The sequence below is a fragment of the Rattus norvegicus genome, chromosome 6 (genome assembly GCF_036323735.1).
Source record: "Rattus norvegicus strain BN/NHsdMcwi chromosome 6, GRCr8, whole genome shotgun sequence".
Taxonomy (NCBI): Eukaryota; Metazoa; Chordata; class Mammalia; order Rodentia; family Muridae; genus Rattus; species Rattus norvegicus.
In genome coordinates this window covers 134,300,460-134,320,623 of record NC_086024.1, presented here as the reverse complement: position 1 = coordinate 134,320,623, position 20,164 = coordinate 134,300,460, and the positions used below count along the sequence as shown (strand labels likewise).

Sequence of the window (20,164 nt, the reverse complement as noted above, 5' to 3'; positions counted from 1 at the left end):
TCGGATCGGCTTTAACTACACTCTTCTGAGAATAACTAAAAACATAAACTGCTCTTGCTTGCCCGTTTGCTTTTTTATTTGTTTCTGAAACAGGATCTGTGTGATCCAGAGAGATCCTGACTTCTCCATCTTCCTGCCTCGGGTTTCAGAGTGTTGCTACAATGGACAAGCCTGTGTCACCATGCCCAGCTTGAATGACACGTGTGCGTCACCCTTACATATGAATAAATGGAATGAAAATTCCTCGTCTTGTGCTCTTTCTTGACCACCACACCCACCTTCCCATCTGCCAGCAAACAGTTGTCCCAGCATAGCAGGGGCAATCAACACAAACTTCTTAATAATGGTATAAAGGGATAGGATGTGGAGGAGTGGGGAGAAAGGATGGGGTGCTGGAAGACAGGTTCAGGAAGAGTTCAGGGCAGCACACATGGGGAAGGACTCGGTGTAAGAGAGGAGGGGAAAGATCGGAGTGTAACACAGGAAAGGTAAAGGGTTAAGGCAGCTCGACACTGTGGTCAGAGGCTGCAGATGTCAGGGGGGCTCGGGGAAGCTTACGGAGCACAGCTGCATGAATACATGGGGAAAGAGGGTCTCAGAGGAACACATGTATGTATGGAAGCACATGCATATGGCTCCTGGGAAGCAAGTGGGTCTCAGGGTGACGAGGGCAGACAAAGGGCTCCGTGGCACAAGGGAGAGGTGAAGGATTTGATATCCCACATGAAGAGGGGGGTATTCATGTCCCCTGGGAGGGAACAGAGACACCACATGATGCCTGCACAGGAGGGTGCCGATAACATATTGGAGAGATTAAGGGATTAAACATAGCAGATGGGGAGTGGTCCAAGGCGTTATATGGGGGAGAGAACCCATAATGCAGGGGATAAAAAAACGTAAATGTGATGTGTAGGGGAGGGGTCACATGATACATAAAAAAGAGGAGGGGCTCAGGATGAGTCCTGTACAGGAGGGGTCCTATGACCCTTGGGAGAGAGAAAAGACTACATACAGGACATATAGAGGAGGGACTCTTTGACAGAGGAAATAGGGGCTCAGGATGATATCCATAGAGGAAAGTATCTGTGACCCTAAATGTGACCCACGAGTTGTTGGAATATGTAGAGGCAGGGCTCCATGTCCCATGGCAGGGGGTGAAATGTCCCAACGGGCTGCATGCAGAGGTGGGGCTCCTCAGCATGAGGAGAGGAGAGAAGCTCGGGTATCACATCTGGAACATGAGCGGAGCTTGGGGTGACTAAAAGGAATGAGGGCTGTGTGACACATGGTTTAGGGGTCCTCGCAGTGACAAAGGGGCTCGGGGGCACTCATGTGAGGGAGGAGCTCCACATAGCACAAGTCAAGGTGGGGCCTAAGGTGAGAGGGGAGGAAGTGGGGTAAAGCACAGGTTCGAGGGGTCCCGGGGACATGGAAGAGGGACTGAATGTGGCACGCAGGGGAAGAAACGCTGTGGCATACAGGAGGACCCAGTAAGACAGACGTCAGTATTGCATGGTGAAAGGATGCTCCCTGGAAGACATCAGAATGACCCACGTGTGGGGGAGAGGAGAGTGTCACACACAAGTGTGGAGATCTGGGTGTCACACAGGCAGAAGGGGAACGCTCTGCCACACCACAGTGAAGCACACTGTGACCTCTGAGGGAGCGGTGCACGGGCATGGGAGGAGCTCAGGGTGGAAGGAGAACAGTAGTGAGGCTCCCTAGGATGCCACAGAGGCAAGGCTAGGCATGAAAAATAAGGGAAAGAAAAGAGGGGCTCTACATGACACATGGATGGAGCTAGTCTAAGCATGACCCCAGAGCAGGGAGGGATTCTGTGGGATACACAGCTGAGGCTAGGCGAAGAATGACACATATGGGGAGAGGGGTGGTATGAGACATGGATGGGGCTTGGCTCACCATGATACGTGTTGGAGAAAGTTATCCTATTAGACACATGGGAGGGGCTAGGCTAAGCCTGACATTTGTGGGGAGAGGTGACCTGTCTATAGGATACATGGGTGGGGCTAAACTAAACATGACACACATAGGAGAGGTGCTCTCCTATATAGGGCACATGGGTGGGGCTAGGCTAAGCATGACACATGTTAAGAATAGGTGTGCTCTCGCTGTAGGACACATGGGTAGGACTCAGGTGACCATGACACGTGGGGAGGGAGCATACAGGAAGGGTTAGGCTAAGCATGATACATGTTGATACATGTACTCTACAGGATACATGGGTAGAGGTCAGGTAAGCATGGCCCATCATGGAATTGTCTCTTTAAGGCACATGGATGACAATATTTTAACCTTAACATGTGATGACAAGGGGAAAGAATGCAGTGTGATGCCAGCCTAAAACATAGGAAGAAATATTAACACACGAACACAGAGGATCTTGGGAGTGCAGCCTGGTGGGAGGGGTCTATCTGAGATGAAGTAGACAGGTGTAGTGGGAAGCTTCATGTAAAAATATGGAGGAGAAACTTACTTTGACAAAGGGATAGGGGTGGTGCTGAATGTGATACCTGAGCAGAGACACAGCATGACTCAGGACCCTTGTTGTGACTCATGGGTGGTAGGAGGGGCTCTGTGTGTGACATAGGTGTGGAAAGTTTTGACATGCAATGGGGTCTAGATAAGAAATACTGTTGGAAAAGAGTTCCACAAGAAAATGTCTTGTGGAAGGGGAGAGAGCTCAGAGCTCTGAGGCATCACTATAAAACAGGGACTTAGCATGACACAAAGGAGGACTGAGTATTATGGGGCATGTGACCAAGGAAAGACTTAAGGTGACACACAGAGAGGATCAGTTTGATACTTAGGTGGCAGGGCCCCATGTGACACACAGAAGGGGAAGGGCTCTGTGTGAAAGCTCAGTAGGTAAGAGAAGGGTCTGGTGCGACACAAGAGAGCAGCCCAGGGTCAAAGGGTCACACACAGGTAGGAGAGAGTTTCCCTGTCCACACGGTAAGTACAGAGCTACCTGGGACATGTGTGGACAGAAATGCTCTAAGTGGGTATGACTCAGTGTGACAGGTGACAGAGGGGACTCTGTGTGACTCGAGGGACAGGGAAAGAGGGTGTCATAGGGTACAGAAGTGGGGAGACAGGAGGAAGCGAGACTCCATGTAGCAGGAGAAGTGGGGAGTGGTCATGGTTAAAAGCATGGGGAATCTTTTCTGTTTGAGGTACACGGACTGGAGCACAGTATAACAAATGGGGATGAGAGGGGTTCCAAGTGACACAGGGTGGGGGAGCTCTCTCTCTATAGGACACACAGGAAGGTGGTGCTTTGTGTAACACATGGATGCAAAAGGGGCTTGGCATGACACATGGATGGGTGTGAGCCCCTGGTGGCAGAGAGGGAATTGGTAAGAAACACCAAAGCGCAGGGGGTGGGGGTGGGGGTGGGGGGACGGGGAGCTATGCAATTCACAAGCATGAGGTCATCACGACCCACGAACAGGAGAGGACCTCAAGATAGCAAGCGGGCTCTGCTTTAGGGAAGACAGGAAGGGCGGGGTTCTACATGCATAAAGAGCAAGGGAAGAGCTCAGTGTGAATACGGAGGAGTAGGACTCAGGGTCACAGGGGAGGGTCAAGGATTTGGTGTGGCACCCAGATTGAGAAGGGGCTTCATATGACTTCTGAGTCCATGACTCAGTGGCTGTGTGCGAGAGGAGAGAGACTCCAGGTGACAGGGGTGGAGGCAGGATTAGGTATCACTTAGATGTGTGGGCTAGGGAATGATACATCACAGCGGTGGGCGTTTGGTGTGACACACAGGGGCTTGTGTGACACATGAATGGAGGAACTTGATGTGACACATGTTTCTTGCTGACAGGGAAGTGGGAGAAATTCTGCACGTGGCCTGGTAGGAGTTTGCATTAGCAGCACAGAGAGGAGGGGCTACCTATAACTTGGGAGAGGGGGTTGTAGGTGAAGGGAGAGGTTTGTGTACCACGTGAGTGTCAAGACAACAGGAGGTAGGGGGGAGTCTGTGTGAGAGGAGGCAGGGAGGAGCTCAAAGGAGGGAGGGCTGCATGAACAGGAGGGGAGTGGGCTTTGCGTGACATTAGTGGACTCAGCCTGAAGCACTGAAACAAGAGAAGCGACAGAAGACTCAGCTTTTCTGGAGCCACTTGTGTGGCTGTGAGGAGAGCTTTGTGTGACCTCTGGATGCAGGAGGATCTCTGCACAACTGTCAAATGTGGAGCAGCTTGGGGTGATATTGGGAGGACTAAAGGGGTAAGGGAGGAGCTCAACATGATATCAGGAGGCAAGGTGGGTCCATGTTACATGTGGTAGGGACACATGACTAGATAGAGACTTATGGGTAAATAAATGGCTCTGTGTGATACTCCTGGAATAGGTGCATGGCTCACTCAGTGTGACCCAGGGATAGGGGCGAGCAATAATTCAGTGGAGGGGTGCTTGGTAGGACATAAAAGTGGGGTCTTGGTATGACATAACTAGACGAGATAGTCAGGACACATTAGAAGGATTTGTGTGTATAGGTTGGGGGCTTCTTAGGATAACTGGAGGGGATTTCGTGAGACACACAGTGGAAGGCTAGCACATGACAGAGAGAGGGGTTTGGTGAAGTGCCTGGTACTGTCTCTCAGGTGAAGGGAGAAGACATGGTAGCTGGGAAGGCGACCTGACAAGAGTGAGGAGCTCATGAAGTACAGTTCACACATGCAGGGGGCTGGGCATGAGACACAGAGGGACTCGGGGGGAGGGGCTGTGAAAGGGTAAGGAGGGATTCATTGTGGTTTGATACTGGACCTAGTGTAACACAGAGGTGACGGAGGTAGAGTGTGACAGTGGGGGCCTGAACATCACACATGAGTGGAAGAAGGGATTGAGCGTGATCCGTGAGTGGGGAAGCTTGTCAGGCTGACAGAACCTTCAGGTGACTCCTGTGGGAGGCTTAAGCAGGTGGGGAGGTGAGACACATGGGTGTGGCATGAGAGGTGGGGGGCCTAGGGTGACATCACTGGTCGGGTTTGATATAACTTGTGAGCATAAGCACCTGGAGATTGCTATTCCATGGGACACTGTGGTGTCCTGGGTTGAAGGGAGGCCCAGAAGTGATCTCAGGCCCTTAGGCCCCACCCAAGGCATCAGCATATCCAACCCAATTCCAGTTCTGAATCTATGAAAGCATTCAAGGGAACATCCTGCAAAAGTATACAAAGACTCACCCCAATAATACATCCCTGAGGACTCAGTACCCCAATCTCAAGTAGATTCCAAACCTAAGGGAACCTTTTAAGTCCCATGACCCACCCTCCTAAGGTTTCTCAGACCTAGGAACTTCCAACATAGATGTTTAACAGTATGTGATCAAGGAAAAATAATTAATAACAAACAACAGACAAGAGAGATCCCCATGCCCCTCCCCGGAGCCCCAAAGTGCATAGAAAATAGCACAGAGAACAACCCCCAACCAAGCAAACACTTGGGGGTGCTGACCCAGAGACTCTGGTGTAGACTATAAGGAAACAAGGCTGCTGGGGGACAGGAGTCTGGGAGGGAGCTATGGGGAAGGTGTTAGCTCTAATGGACTGAGGACCTGGTACCATTTCTGAGACAGGGCCACCCATAGGGAACAAAGAGGGTACCTAAGGTCTCTCCTTGCAGATCCCTTTGGCAATACTGGGGCAGAGGCAGCATCTACAGCCCCTCCCTATGTCCGCATCCCCAAGCAGCCTTGACACAGGCTCTCGCCATCCAGCCGCTTGCATGTGTCTCCCAGAGTTGTGGACTCTCAAGGGCAACGTCCATCTACACGATGCCTGGCACAGGGCCTGGCACACAGTAGACCTTCACCGAATGTGCAAACAATGAATGAAAGCCTACCATGTACAAGGCCCTGGAGGCCAGAATGAGCCCAGAAGCGAAGATGATGGAGGTGAGGAAGGTGAGGGACTGGCCAGAGGTGAGATGCTGTGCCCAGGAAGATGACAGAGGCCAGGCAGAGGTGATGAAAGTCATGGTGATGAAGTCCGTGGTGACAGACATGGGTGAGATGGAATAGAACAGGAGGGAAAAACCAGGACCCAAGGCTAAGCCTGGAAACCTCTCTCTCTCTCCCCCTCTGAAGATCAGTGTGGGTCCCCTATGTGGCTTGATCCTCCACCCAACCATTCAACATGACAGATCATTATCCCGGCATGATGGTCGGAGAATTTCTGAGCCTGGATGTCCTAACAGGTAGGAACAGCAGATGTCCTGAGCAGCACCCCCAACCCCGTAAACAAATCCTGTTTACAGACACCCACATGGAATTCTAGACAGCTGCCTCTCCTCCTCCACAAGTCCATCTTAAAAATTACACGTATCATTATCGTGTATGGGAGAGTGTGGGTACGCAATATGGCGGTCAGGGGACAACTTTCTGGAGAGCCTTCTCTCTCCTACAGGGGGTTCTGGGGATTGAACTCAGGTCATCAGGCTTTCACAGCAAACTGCCGAGCCTTCTCGTTAATATCGTAAATCTCATTTAATTTCCTTTAAATGTTTCCAATTTTAAACGGGCCACCAAACTCCCAAGGCAAGCTAGAAAGTTAGCAAGCTATAAAGTGGTCTCCAGCACACTGCCCAATAGACTTGTGACTGGTTTGCCAGAACTTTCCAGATGTGTCCCAGTTTATTCCTGCAGATTCTTGCTGGCATATTACCCAGCAAAGAGCTTGCTCAGAAAAACTCCGATGCCATCAGGGACCTTCAGCTCAAATTATGGTGCTTGTAGTTGTCAGGAAAACAAATACATTGCACGTGGTTACTGAATCGCTTTACCTGCACAATGAAGGGTGCAGGGAACTCACCTGGAGCCGAGTGGATGATGTCATCTCTTGGTGGTCCCTCAGGGTGTCTCTCTGTTGAAGCCGTGCTGTAGCAGTGCAATCTGGAAAGCCCATCCAGTCTGGAGCTCCCCAGACCAGCACCAAAGGGCAACAGGTACCCCTGGGAGTGGCTAGGGAGGTTGGTCTAAGGAGGTAGACCGATTCTGGCCCAGTGAGCTATCCCCAAACCAGGAGAGCGGGGCGGGGGTGTCAGGGTCTGGGGAGCTGATTAGAACCCCAAACAAAGGGGCAGGAGCTAGAGGCTGGACAAGTTGACCAACTCCTCATAGGGAAGAGAAGCCCTGATGGAAGGGGCTCTTTGCAGCTGATGGGGGAGGGGAAGTACCACACTCATGCATGCAGTATGGGGCTATCTCAAGCATATGGTCAGAAAGAAGGGGAAATTGGGGAGTGGGATCACAAAGGTGGTAGGGACTGACCACCAGCTCATAACCCTGTAGTGGCAGTAGCCAGACAGACTGGCTGGTAGTCAAGTCGAGGAGGTCGGGAGCGGGACATGGAGGGGGGGAAAGTGTACGTAGAGTCTGCACCTAGGGCATCTGGGGCTCGGGGGAAATCCACTCAGTCTCTTCTTACTTCCAGGCACTCACCATTATCCGTCACACCCACACTCACACAAACCACACGAGTGCACTCAGGCACACACATAAGCTAACATGCACATGCACACCATGCACACACACCACACACACACACAAAAAAAACCACACCACACACACAACACAACAAACCATAACACACACGCGTGCGTGTGCGCGCGCACACACACACACACACACACACACACACACACACACACACACAGAGACTAGGTCTCCTGCATGATGAGGCCTCTGACAGGAGTCCAGTGCCCACCTGAACCTAACACACAGACCAGTGGACATAGGGGCTTATTTATGCCCCCAATCAGGCACTACCCATTATTGCGGCTGCCCAAGAACTGGGTAAAGGGGTGGTGGGGACAGCCTCCATCTGAGATAGGAAAACCCTCTAGAGGAGATACTTTTAGAAGCTACATGATCACAGGGCTGTATGAGCCATAAGGCCCAGCCTTTTGCGGGGGATGCCACTTGATTCTAAGTAGAAAGAAGTTGGAGGTATTAATCTGAAGTTGTGGATCAGTAGGGGTTCTGGAGAAAGAATCCTGCTTCTGCTAGAACCACCTGAAAATTTATGGTTTGGCCTTCATGCCTTCTCAGAGCCAGGGTCTCTGTCTATGATACACACACACACACACACACACACACACACACACACACACACAGACACCACACACACACATACACAGACACACACACACAGAGACACACACACACAGACACAGACACACACACAGAGACACAGACACACACACACATACACGACACACACAGACACACACACAGACACACACACACCACACACACACAGACACACACACACAGAGACACACACACAGACACAGACACACACACACACAGAGACACAGACACACACACACACACACACACACACACACACACACACACACAGACACCTCCCCTCATACATCCCACCATCAGTCAACACCATGCAAACAATAAAGTGCTTTGTAAAGTGCAGGTATATAGACAGTGATCTGAAATACCACCAACTCCCTCCCCATCCCACCATCCCCCTCCATGCCCAGCCAACCCCCCACCAGGCTTGCTGACTACTTCCTACCTAGTGGACCCACCTCACTTAATACCTAGCTACCCTGCAGAATGACCCTGTATACAGTAAGAGTTAATACCAGCCAGGTCGAACGAAGCTAACACCTAATGCCAACCCCCTTGCCCAATACGATTGGGTCTGGGTCCCGAGAGGGTCAAGGGTGTCTAGGATACTAGCATCATCCCACGACTCTAACCAGTGTCTTCATAGGGCAGTCAGGGACCTCCCTCCTTTATTGAATCCAACCTGTCTTCTGCTGACTATCTTCTCCATCCACCTGGCCACTAATGGTTCCAGACTCACTAAGGGGCTTTCTAGAAGTCTATATATCAGACTTCGCCATGACCAAATAGGACACTGTATAGGAGAGATAGGGATTCCAGAGTTGGGACCAACATGTCCTGTGAGAATGGGAGGAGAATCAGTTAGAAGCATCTACTATGAAAATAGGCATGTGTTGGGGGATGCGGTAGGGGCAGGGGAGTGCCTCACTGCCTGCCTGTCCGCCCTGGCACACTCCAGCTCAGTCTCTGTAATAGCAGCTGCCAGTGAGGACAAGAGGAAAATTACAGTCATCTAGAGAAAGCTGTGACCCAAGCATCACCAAGCTGCAAGCCCTTTCACTGAGCTGGGAGTATTAGGGAAGCTGGGACCAGCTTAGCTCATCCCAAGAGGGACAAAGACTATGATTTTCCTCTCTGGAGTCATTATCCACTTCCCTGCCTCTGGTCTCTTCTGTCCAGTAGCTATCATTCAGGAAGCTAACCATCCCTTTGGAGTTAATCATCTGGACCACACCATTCGATTCTGAATGCTACAGGTTATAGAATCAGGTGGATGGAGAGGACACAGACAGGTGAGCCTGCAGCAGCCTCAAAAAGAACAAATTGAGTAATGGGAAACTGAGGCTAGAGGGAGGGGAGTCGGGGAGCAACTGGGTCTGGGAAAATACCCAGGATTACCCAGACAGGGAGAAAGAGCACTACTCTGTTCTTCTTTCACTCTTACCCTCTCTCCCTCATTCGGAGGGTCAGAGCTGGTGACAGAACCCAGAACCTCACACATACTAGGGAAATTTTCCATCACTGAAGCTATACCCCAGCTCTCACCTCTACCTCAAGGCTGAAGCTGAACCTGATGATCTGGAAGCCTATGTCGTTCTTGACACCGCCACATTCTGCTGGAGTCTTCTTGTGCGTGCAGTGGAGGAGCAGCGACATTTCTGAAGGTGTGCGAATTCTTCATCCCTTGAGTCGGTCGGCATCACCAGTCTTTGATTTGGCCTCAAAATCTGTTGTAGAGACGACTGGGAACTCAGCAATCACTAGTTCTTGGAAATCTTCTAAAATAACTTGGCCAGATGAATCGATGAGCAGAGACAGTCCTCGAAGATGGTCTTACTCTTTTGTTCAATTCCAGGGTCTAGAATTCCAGTTAGTCATCAAAGAAGTTCTTGTGTACACAGTCTAAATTCAACTGAATGTCCAGGCAATGTCACCAAAATGATGGTGGCACCACCAGGGTATTTTCTCAGGAACTCTTGCTAACTGCTTCCTTTCCTCTAGTGCCAGCTAAAGAAAGAGTCATGGTGGGAGATGGAACCTTGTCAGAACAGCGTAACTGATGAGATCAGGTTCTTGGAAGCCCCCAGTATATAGGCTGCGCAGATGGCAAGTCCAGAATGACATTCAAGGCTCTCTTCTCCAAGTGGCTACAGTCTTTCTCCCCCAGCCTGGTTCCTTCTGTGATGCTCTTACAGCTTCTGAATAAGTCACTATTTTTTTTTCTCTTATTTATTCAACTGTCATCTCCCAAGCTCAGTGGACAGTATGGGGTCAACCATGTCCCAAGAGGACAAAAGATGCTACCAAGAAGCACAGAGCAAGCCTTCAGCTCCAAACATAACCTCATCTGGTACGTCAGTGCCCATGCCTCCAGTTATTTGGGGGTCTCCTTTGTGGCTGCTACAGTCTTTATAGTTATCACAGTGGTCTTGACCTATCTCCAGCCTCAAATTCATGAACTTCTATTGCTGGAAGGAGGCAGCCCTTTCTAACCAGCCCCCAAGGTCGCAGCTTGACAGCAGGCTTGTGAGTGGGTGTTTAGCACCTTGCACTGGGAGAGGAGCGAAGCCGCAGAAACTAGGTTGGGTTACATTCCAGCCAACTTGGCATTCCTGTGGGGTCAAGGCTGGTTGGTGTATGTCCAGCCATGAACCCAGCACAACTAAAAAGCGTAAAGTGGTGCTTTGCTGTTAGCATTACCCACTGTTGGGCAGGCATCATCAAAAGGTGCTGATCTGCAACCCATGACATCAGTTATCATAGTCTTATGGCTCTGCTATCAGGAGTCTCTTTCCCACATTTCTTCTGAAAACTTGGAGCACGCACTCTCTCTCTCTCTCTCTCTCTCGTACGTTAGAGTCATTGAATGCCATGAAAAGCATTGTCATCTGTCCGCTCAAGTCTCAGGTCAAGCTTTGGACACACCAGCCCTGTCCCAGGAAAGCTCATAGTCTACAAGTTCTTGTTTGTTTGTTTGTTTGTTTGTTTGTTTGTTTGTTTTTCTTAATTGCAGATATCCAAGTTTTTCCTCAAAAAAAAAAAATGGAGTTTGACTTTCAGCTCTAGAACACCAATGAGGTCCCTTCTTCTGGACAGATCATCCAAAGTAGAAATCACAAAGGTCTCTCTTTCTGGACACTTGAACTTCATTAGAGACTACAGACGGGGTCTCTAGGAGAACATCAAAGAGGTTGTTCTTGCTGACCCTATCTGAGCTTCACCAAAGCTCTATCTTTAGAACAGCACGGAAGTCTCTCTTTCTGGACACCTGAGCTCCATTAGATATTGAAGTGAAATTCTAGTTCTAGAAAACGAAGAAAGTCTCTATTTCTAGATATCTGAGCTTCACTGAAAATGGGATGGATTCTTGAAATTAACACATGACAAAAAAAAAAAAACACCATACTTCTGGACCTCTGATCAGCACTGGAGATTAGAAATGCAGACTTGTTGTAGGACAAAGCGGTCTTCTGGTGTCTAAGTTTCAGAACCTTGCACCGGGGTTCTAGCTCGAGCGTGTTAGGGAGGACCCTCTTTCTAGATTTCTGTGCTTCTGGAATCTGTGCTTTATCAATGAATAAAAGTACAGTCTTTGTTCTAAAGGCCCCCTCTTTCTGGATAATTGGACATCAACAAAGATTAGAGGTGGAGCTAGGCTTCTGGAACAGAGTGGAAGGAAGTCCCTTTTCATCAAAGGATGGAGATGGAGTCATAGCTTTAGTACATTGTGGAAGTTCTTCTTTATGAACATCTGAACGTCATCAAAGGCTGGAGAAAGAGTCCTGGTTCTATAAATTCATTGAGAATGCTCTTTTCTGGACACCTAAGCTTTACTGGAGACATGGAGGCATAGAAGGCTGGAGGTAAAGTCTTGGTCCTAGAAATCATGGAAGACCCTCTTTCTGGACATCTGGACACCATCAAAGGCTAGAGGTGGAGTCCTGGTTCTAGAACATCATGGAGGCCCCCCTTTCTGAACATCTGAGCTTCATCAAAGGCTGGAGCTAGAGTCTTAGGTCTGGAACATCAGAGAAGTCCCTCTTTCTGGACATCTGGACACCATCAAAGGCTGGAGGGAGGGCCCTAGGTCTGGAACATCAGAGAGGCCCCTCTTTCTGGACATCTGGACACCATCAAAGGCTGGAGGGAGGGTCCTACTCTAGAATATCAGAGAGGCCCCTCTTTCTGGACATTTGAGCTTTCATCAAAGGATGGAGGTGGAGTCCCAGTTCTGAATCATCAGAAAGGTCCCTCTTTTTATACATGTAAACGTCCCTGGAGACAAACAAGCCAGAGTCCTAGATCAAGACTACCAAGGTGGTCTCCTTTTCTGAGCTTCTTCAAAAGTCATCGAGATACGGCTTTATATTGTCAACTTCTCTGGGACATTTGGGCTTTATGAGAGACTTGAGATGGATTCCTGGCTCCAGAGAATCTAATAGTTTTCAGGTGTTTAGCTTCACTGGTGACTGGTCTAGACTATGAAAGACTTTCTTTAGACATCAGAGTTCTCTTAGAGGCTGGATCTTGGCACTAGAATGTCAAAGAACTACTTCTTTCTGGACTTCAGGGCTTAACACAAGAGCTAGAGTTAGAGTCCCATCTCTAGAATGTTAAGGAAGTCCCTCCTTCTTGGTTCCTGAGGTCCATCAGAGGCTAAAGCTGGGCTCTGTGCTCTGATATACAAAAAGAACTTATTCTGGATGTCCAAAGTCTGTCAGAGACTGGAGTTAATGTCCTCGCCTAAGGACATCAGCAGGCTTCTTAATCTGGGTATCTTAACTTCACCAGAGGCTGGGCTTGGGACGAGGCTGGACTATAAACACAGGACTCCGCTTAGCGACACTGACAAAAGATGAGGCTTGTTTGAAAGCTGGAGATGAGGTATTTTCTCTGAAATATCAAGAAAGTCTTTCTGGACATTTGGGCTCCATCAGAAGCTGAAGTGAAGGTCTTTTCGGTAAACAGCATTAGGGCACTCACTCTGGAAACCTGAGTTTCATAGGAAGGCTCTGCTCTCCACAGAAAGGGCTCTTCTGGACTCTTGGACAATCTTGACACAATTTCCGGAGGCATGTCTTCTCACTCTTGTCTGCACTGCGACTCATCAACCACACATGCCAGAGTCCCCACCATGGCTGGTATTGGTGTTTCCAAGGGTGGGTCATGGCCAGTTCTTCAAGATGGTGCTTTTGGCAGGGGGTGTAATGGCTGGTCCTGTGAACTTGCAGTTGCATTTGCCTGGTGCTTGTCTGCAAGAATGAGGAAGTGAGGAAAGGAGAAAAGACAAAAAGGGGGAGAAAGAGAAGGAAGAGGAAGGGAAAAGGAGAAGGGAGAGAAGAAAAGGGAAGATGAAGAATCAAAAGAAAAAGGAAAGATGAGTAAGGAAGAGGCAGAGGAAGAATAGAAGTCAGAAGAGGAAGGAGAGGGAGAGAAAGGATGAAAAGAGGGAGGAGAGAGGAGGGAGAGAAGGGGAGGTAGAAGTAATGGCGGCAGCAGCAAAAGCGGCAGTGTTCTTAGAAGATGCTGGTCGTTGCGTGGTAACTGTGGTCGTGGTAGTCATGTGGTAGCTGTGGTGATTAGGGCCATCTTCTTCCTCTTTGTCGGGATGATGTTCATGTCATCTGCTCTAGAGGAGCCAGGATCTACCAAAACTCAGCTCTATTTCCCCTCCCTCTAGCTCCCAACTCCCTCCTCTCAGCTGCTCAGGCAGCCTCACTGTCCCCCCAGCCCCCTCAGAAGTCATGAGGGTAGGGTTCACCTCCCCAAACTCAACCAGCATACCTGATGCCAGGCATCATGATCGTCTGAGCACTCACTCAGACCCATTCAGGAACCACTTTTGTAGAAGCTGTGTTGGCCCAACCCATCTGGGTCATGATGACTCCTCAGCTAGGGCCCTGGCATAGCCCCGGGGAATGTGGAGGGCAAGGGGGGTGCACAGAACTCAGTCCCGGAGCAACATTTTCTCTGGAGCTCCAAGGACCGGAGCTGTGAGCCCCTCAGGCTCCAAAGCCAGACCTCCCACAGTTCTTGCATGGCTTCATTTCCAGAAGGAAACTGACATCCTGGGTTCTTCTAAACCCACCGAACACGGGCACTTCATCAGGCCCCAGTACGTCCATCTCTTAAGCACACACAGGGTAGCACAAAGGTGACTAGGTAATCTAAGGCAACTCCTCTGCCCCACTACACTACAAAAGGAAGCCCCAGCAAGACACCCACCCTCCCTTGTATTAGTAGCACACCCATCACTACTTTAGTTAAAACAAGAAACATTTATTGAAAGCACCATGAGCCACCAGGCCCCATGCTTCTAAGCACATTGCAAGAGCCTCACAACAGCCCTGTGAGGTAGGAACCTTAGCCCATTTCATAGATGTTGACTCAACAGTGAAGACTCAACAGCCTTCCCCCCAAGTCTCAGGGTCCATGGACAGGGATCAAGGCCACACGCCTGACCCCAGGGTCAGCGCAGTTCATCAGTCAGTAGGTGGGTCTCTCTACTCAAGGGGAGGCCAGGATCCAGAGTCTTGGGTCCAGCATGTCTGTCCCAGAGGAAGTGTGCAAGGCGTGCCCGTGGCTGTGGAAGCTGAGAGAGACACAGCTGCAGATGAAGACCATCTGCCCCCCATCCCCATGGCTGATAAGAGTTTTCATGCACCAGGCAGGGTAGGAACTGGAGGGGACAACCCAGCCCTATACTCAGAAAGCCTGAGTTATATAAAAGGCCCAACTTCTGGGTAGCCATGGGGGTGGGGCAACACCTACCCACCAGCTCCTGCCCTCACTAACCTATTCTAGAATTTTCCATCTTTCTCACACACACATACCCCCCAAGACCTCTAGCCAAATCACCATCCATTAAACCTTGACAGTTTCCTGAAGATCTTGCCCTCCTGGAGGGGTCTTCTAAATATTCTAAATATTCTTCCTAGTCTTGTACCTCAGTGTACCACTTGTACCTCAAAGTCTGCCAACAGAACTGCTGAATCTTAACATCCAAAAGCAAGCCCTTCCTTCTACCTCTGTCCCTCAAGAGCTGGGTAGGTGCTACCCTCCGGCCCTCCACTCTGCCCGAGTCTCACATGGACCTGAAGTTTCAGAAACCAGGGTACATCAGTACCCAGGGCCCAGGGCCACCTCCACAACAGCCAGTATGAGTTAGCAGACAAGAGCACCTGCATTCCAAGCAACAAACCACTCATTTTCTCTCTCTCTCTCTCTCTCTCTCTCTCTCTCTCTCTCTCTCTCTCTCACACACACACACACACACACACACACACACACAAATCTCACTGAATGCCCCAATCAAACCAGGTGGACCAGGTGGGTTTGACTATTTCTAGGATAGGGCAAACAGCCAAGGCCACACGGTCAGAAAGGGGTTAGGATGGATCAGAACCCAGACCTTGATTCTCAGGAGCCACCAAAGGATGGTTGACACCTTTTTTTGTTTTTGCAGGAAGGGAAACTGAGGCTGGGGGTGGGTCAGGTAAGCTGTTCAAGGTTCAGTTGGGAAAAAAAAAACAAAAACAAAAAAATAAATAAATGAATAAAGCAGGTCTGAAGCCCAAATGGGCAAGACCCTTGGGACCCCTCCCCACCCATGTGACCACGGAACACTCTAAAAATTAAGAATCCAAGGTCTGGGGTCTAATCTCCTCTATCCCCAGTCTGCCAGGTGCTCAAGGCTGTACCCAAACCTCACAAGTCACTTATAAGGCAATGCTGATTGTCACCAATGGTGAGGACAAAGGCTGGGGGTGGGGGGGGCAAAATAACCTCCTTTCACCCAGAGAGGGGCCTCAGAGATAATATCGGCACAGCCAAGTCCTCCTTAGTATTGGGAGATTGTCAAACATCTCCTTTACAGCATCACTCAGGCCAGAAGTATCAATGAGGACATTTGAGCCCTCAAAAAGTCTGATCCTAGGCAAAAATATCTCCAAAGCAGGGTTTCTACCAGGAAGGACCCTCTTGCAACTGACTAGATCCCAGGGAAAGCCCTCAGGGGTTCTGCAGCCTTTGTGGACAAGACCCCCTCACAGAAAGACCTCCCACTCGTCCACCTATCCACATCCACTTAGCCTTCCTGACTTCCTGTCATTGGGCAAGTACCAGGCACCCACTACTACAAAAGGCAGGGTGTCACTGAGTTGGAGCGTGCCTAGCGCTTGGAGTTTAAGTACAACAGCTTAGCCAACATCTAGGCGTTCTCTATTTGCCAGACCCCTGTTACTTCCAAGGGACACAAGCTACCTAACAGGCACCCATAAACCTGGCCTGCAAGCAGCCCAAGGGCCATCTAGACAGAGTCAAAATTACCTAAGCAAAGGGCCCTATCCACACGTGCCTACCATGGGACTCCAGAGCACAGAAGCAAAGCTTCCAATGAGTTGTCAAAAACAGGGGATGAACAATAGCAGCCACATAGCAGGCCTTTAACACAGCCCAAGGAAGGCAGAATCAGGATCTAGGTAGTGAGGTTCGATAAGGCAAAGACATGGCGGCCAGGGGGAACAATGAAAACACAGGCTCCTGAACCCAAGGACACAGTGACAACACCAAGGGTCTAAGGGCATCTAGGGCTAAGACACCAGGGCTTTGAAAGACAGAGGCAGCACAAGGAACTGAGAGGGGCAGGGCTTCTTGGAGTGGGCGGGGCTTCTGTGGAGTGGGCGGGGCTTCTGTGGAGTGGGCATGGAGCCAGAGTGGGAACATAAAATGCTACTCTCCCAGATACACAGGATGAGGACCAGGGATGGAAGTCAATGTCATGGAAAGACCCTCGGAGAAAACAAGCCAGGATCCCACCAGACCTTGACTAGGCCACCATGGAACTGGGAGACCTGGAAGGACATAGCCTCCTTACTCCTCCCTTCATGTCTTATCCTGCCAGGAAACTGGGTGGACAGTGGGACATAAAGTAGAGTGGAGACCATTGTGAGTGCCCCCCAGGGTGAGGCAGGGGTGAGCCTAAGAAACTTGGCTTGCTGAGGTGTTGTTTTGGTGGAGTGCAAAGAGTTATTCACATAGGAATGTGAATATTGTCCCCAGCTCTCAGTCTACCTATCAACAGAATGGGACCACAGCAGTCAAGTGTGAGAGACCTAAGCTCAGTCCAAAGCAGAACTGGGTATAGGGAAAGGTAATTTCTCTCATCTCCTGGCAGGGGGAGAAAAGGGGGGTGGTAAGGAGAATGACCATCCAGGCCTACCAGCTAAAACTGGAGAGAGGCATAAGAAAGATCTCAAAGATGCCATTCATTATTCGGAAGCCCCTGTATTGACCCTTGGTTCTTGGCACTGGCCCAGGGGTCACATATGCACACGCATCACACACACAGAAACACAAGCTTGAAGAAGCACCTCCCAGCAGAAACCACCCTTTATAAGACCCCAAAGCACAGTGGCCCAGCCAGCTTTGGCCTTCACATAACCAGCAGCATCAGCCGCCATGATGGAAGGAAAGGGAGGGTCAGAGACGCTGACATGCACAAACCCCAGAAGCATTTAGCCAGGACAACACAGCCAGTCACTCTCAGCCAGCTTGGCACACCACATCAACTGCTGGAGAGGCAACCTCAGTGTCCACAGTGACTCTTTATCCAGTGACCACGAATAAAGGCACAGGTTGTGATCCCGGGCCAACCCCATCGCGGTACCATCCCTGGTGACAGCCAGCATGGTACATCATACTGTTACAGCCCTTGGCCCTCACAACAACCCTGTGAGGTAGGCTTGCCAGGGACACACACCTGAGAGAGAAGAAGACTATGGGTCAGAGGGGCAGAGAGACAGTTTAGTGGCCCTATCGGATCACACCTGGGTGAGTCCCAAAAAGAAACAGACTCTCGGCAGAAAGCAGGAGTTCCTTTACTTAGCATGTGAGACAGTGAGGCACTGTGCAAAAGCCCCCTACAACAATGGCTAGTTAACAGGTTAGGGAAGAGAAAAATACAGTGAGGTGATTTGATATGGGTTCAGATACATTCTCCATTAGAAGCCACTGTATGAGACCATCCACATCTGACCCTAGGACCTGTTACAATTGTTAGCTGCCCATCTATCCACACAAATACAACAGAAGGTAACCAAAGCCTCACCCCTGGCCAGGCACTGTGGCAGGCACCAGATCTCAGGCAGTCTGGCCTGATGCTCAAAGTCAGAGAGAGGGCATTGGGAAAGGGATAATGGGGTCTGCCAGAAAATGCCAAGTGCTCCCCTGGGAAGAGCCTTTTGGAAAGGGTTGTAACTTGGTGCCATATACAGGTCTGAGTCAGAGGCTTGGTCCTCGGTCAGAGAGCTAAAGGTATCCCCAATCTCTCCTAGAGGTAGGTGTGAATGTGTCCAAGGGAGGGGGGCAGAAGACAGAGGTACTACCAAGAGTCCCTACTTTATATGAAAATACATAAATTTAACATATGCAAACTATTCCCCATCATACCCAAGAAAGGCCACCTCCCACACCAGACCTAGGGTTCCCAATGCTCTGGCACACCCCCCAGGGACACATACACTGCCTTCTCCAGTCACAGTCAGAAGTGTCCAGTTACACCAATCCTCACAACAGCCCTGAGAGGTGGGCATCACGGTCCCCATCACAAAACATACACTCAAGCTCTTAGATAAGATCTAGTACACAATTTGTCCAGCTCCAGGTCCTGGCCTTGCCAACCCCTACTGTTTCCAGTGGGAAGAGAATTCAGAAGGGACCTGGGCCTCTTCCCTTTCACAGTAGAAAACTAGAGGGAAGCCTAACTAGCCTGGGACCCCATCAAATGCATAGGGTTGAGCTCGGGGTTTGCAAAGTGCCAAGTGCCTTGCTTGCCTGGGTCTGCGAATGGATTATTCAGACAGGACACTGGGACGTGATCCTTGTCACCTGTACAAGCAACCGTCTCCTGCAATTTTCTCTAAAAGGGAGCCAGGCATTAGCTGAGCTCCAAAGTGGCCAGAATGACTCTCAGATCATGCTTGTCGAAGAACAGGGTGTCTCGCAGCCTTGAAAGCCTGCTCGCAGCCAGAGCCAGCTGCCTAATGCTTAGTCCACTCCCCATTTGGGCCTCTTAAGGATTTGGGCTATGATTTCTGAGCACCCAGGGAACACAGTTTGCTGATTACTAATCAACCTAGTTCTGCGAGGAACAAAATCGGAGAGAGTAATCAAGCTTGCACTATAACTCAGGCCTGAAGTTTGAATTGAAATCAAAAAGCTCATCTTATTGGCCACACAAACACAGCTTCTTTACAAATGTCCCCATCTCTTCTTTCAAAGGGCAGTGGTGCAATGAGCCCTTGTGAGCCGGCTCTAGTATAGCACTAGCTATTTTTTTAAGATGCTTGCTGACTGTAAGAGAATGGATGAAGGTGTGAAGGAATGAGCACGTGAGTTACAGCCACTACCATCTGGTTGAGGAAGCTGCAAGGCTGAAGGCAAAGCTCATGACAGGGACCATGCACCAGGCAGGGTGAAGCCTGGGGAGGCAGCTCTGCTATGGTGAGAGGGGTTGGCCCCAGGGTACTCTGGGAACCTGACCCTCCTGGATCACAATAGAGGGGTGTGAGAAGCCTCATGGAGGAAAAGCTGTGGTGATGGGGTCCAGCTGGGACGTGCTCAGAGCCATGACCTAGGAGGTGGAGGCTACGAAAGGGGACCTTGCTTCATGACCACAGCCCATGGTGTCATACAGCTTGCCCAAGGTGAAGGGGTTGGCTTTCAGGAGAGGGGAGGCCCAAAGCACCAGGTCAAGTGATGGACGCCCAATGCATGGATGGATGGTTGGATGGATGGATGGATGGATGGATGGATGGATGGATGGATAGATGGATGGATGGATGGATGGGTTGACAGATGACTAGATGGATAGCTAGGTGGATGAGTAGATGAATCAAAGTCATGTTGAAGTCACCACTGGTTTTCCAAGCTTCAATGTCCAGATAAGCATGGGGTGAGAAGGCTGAACACAGGCAGACACGCTAAGTGCTATAGTAGAGTGGTGGGAGGGTGTTCTGGAAGGCAGGGTGAGCTCTCCTGGAGTACAAG

At 50.1% G+C, this 20,164-nt stretch overlaps 1 long non-coding RNA gene and 2 other non-coding genes across 3 annotated transcripts in view; all 3 read right to left on the bottom strand.

The window, feature by feature from the left end:
* Positions 1–5,809: 5,809 nt before the first annotated feature.
* On the bottom strand, positions 5,810–5,893 carry Mir493 (microRNA 493). The gene has a single exon (NR_032123.1). It is a non-coding gene; the product is annotated as a microRNA 493 (primary transcript).
* An 8,148-nt stretch (positions 5,894–14,041) lies between these two features.
* Mir673 (microRNA 673) lies at positions 14,042–14,124 on the bottom strand. The gene has a single exon (NR_032289.1). It is a non-coding gene; the product is annotated as a microRNA 673 (primary transcript).
* A 250-nt stretch (positions 14,125–14,374) lies between these two features.
* The window catches only part of Meg3 (maternally expressed 3), a 32,194-nt gene continuing 26,404 nt past the window's right edge, over positions 14,375–20,164 (bottom strand). The window contains 1 exon segment of the long non-coding RNA NR_131064.2: positions 14,375–14,708. This is a non-coding gene — a long non-coding RNA (maternally expressed 3).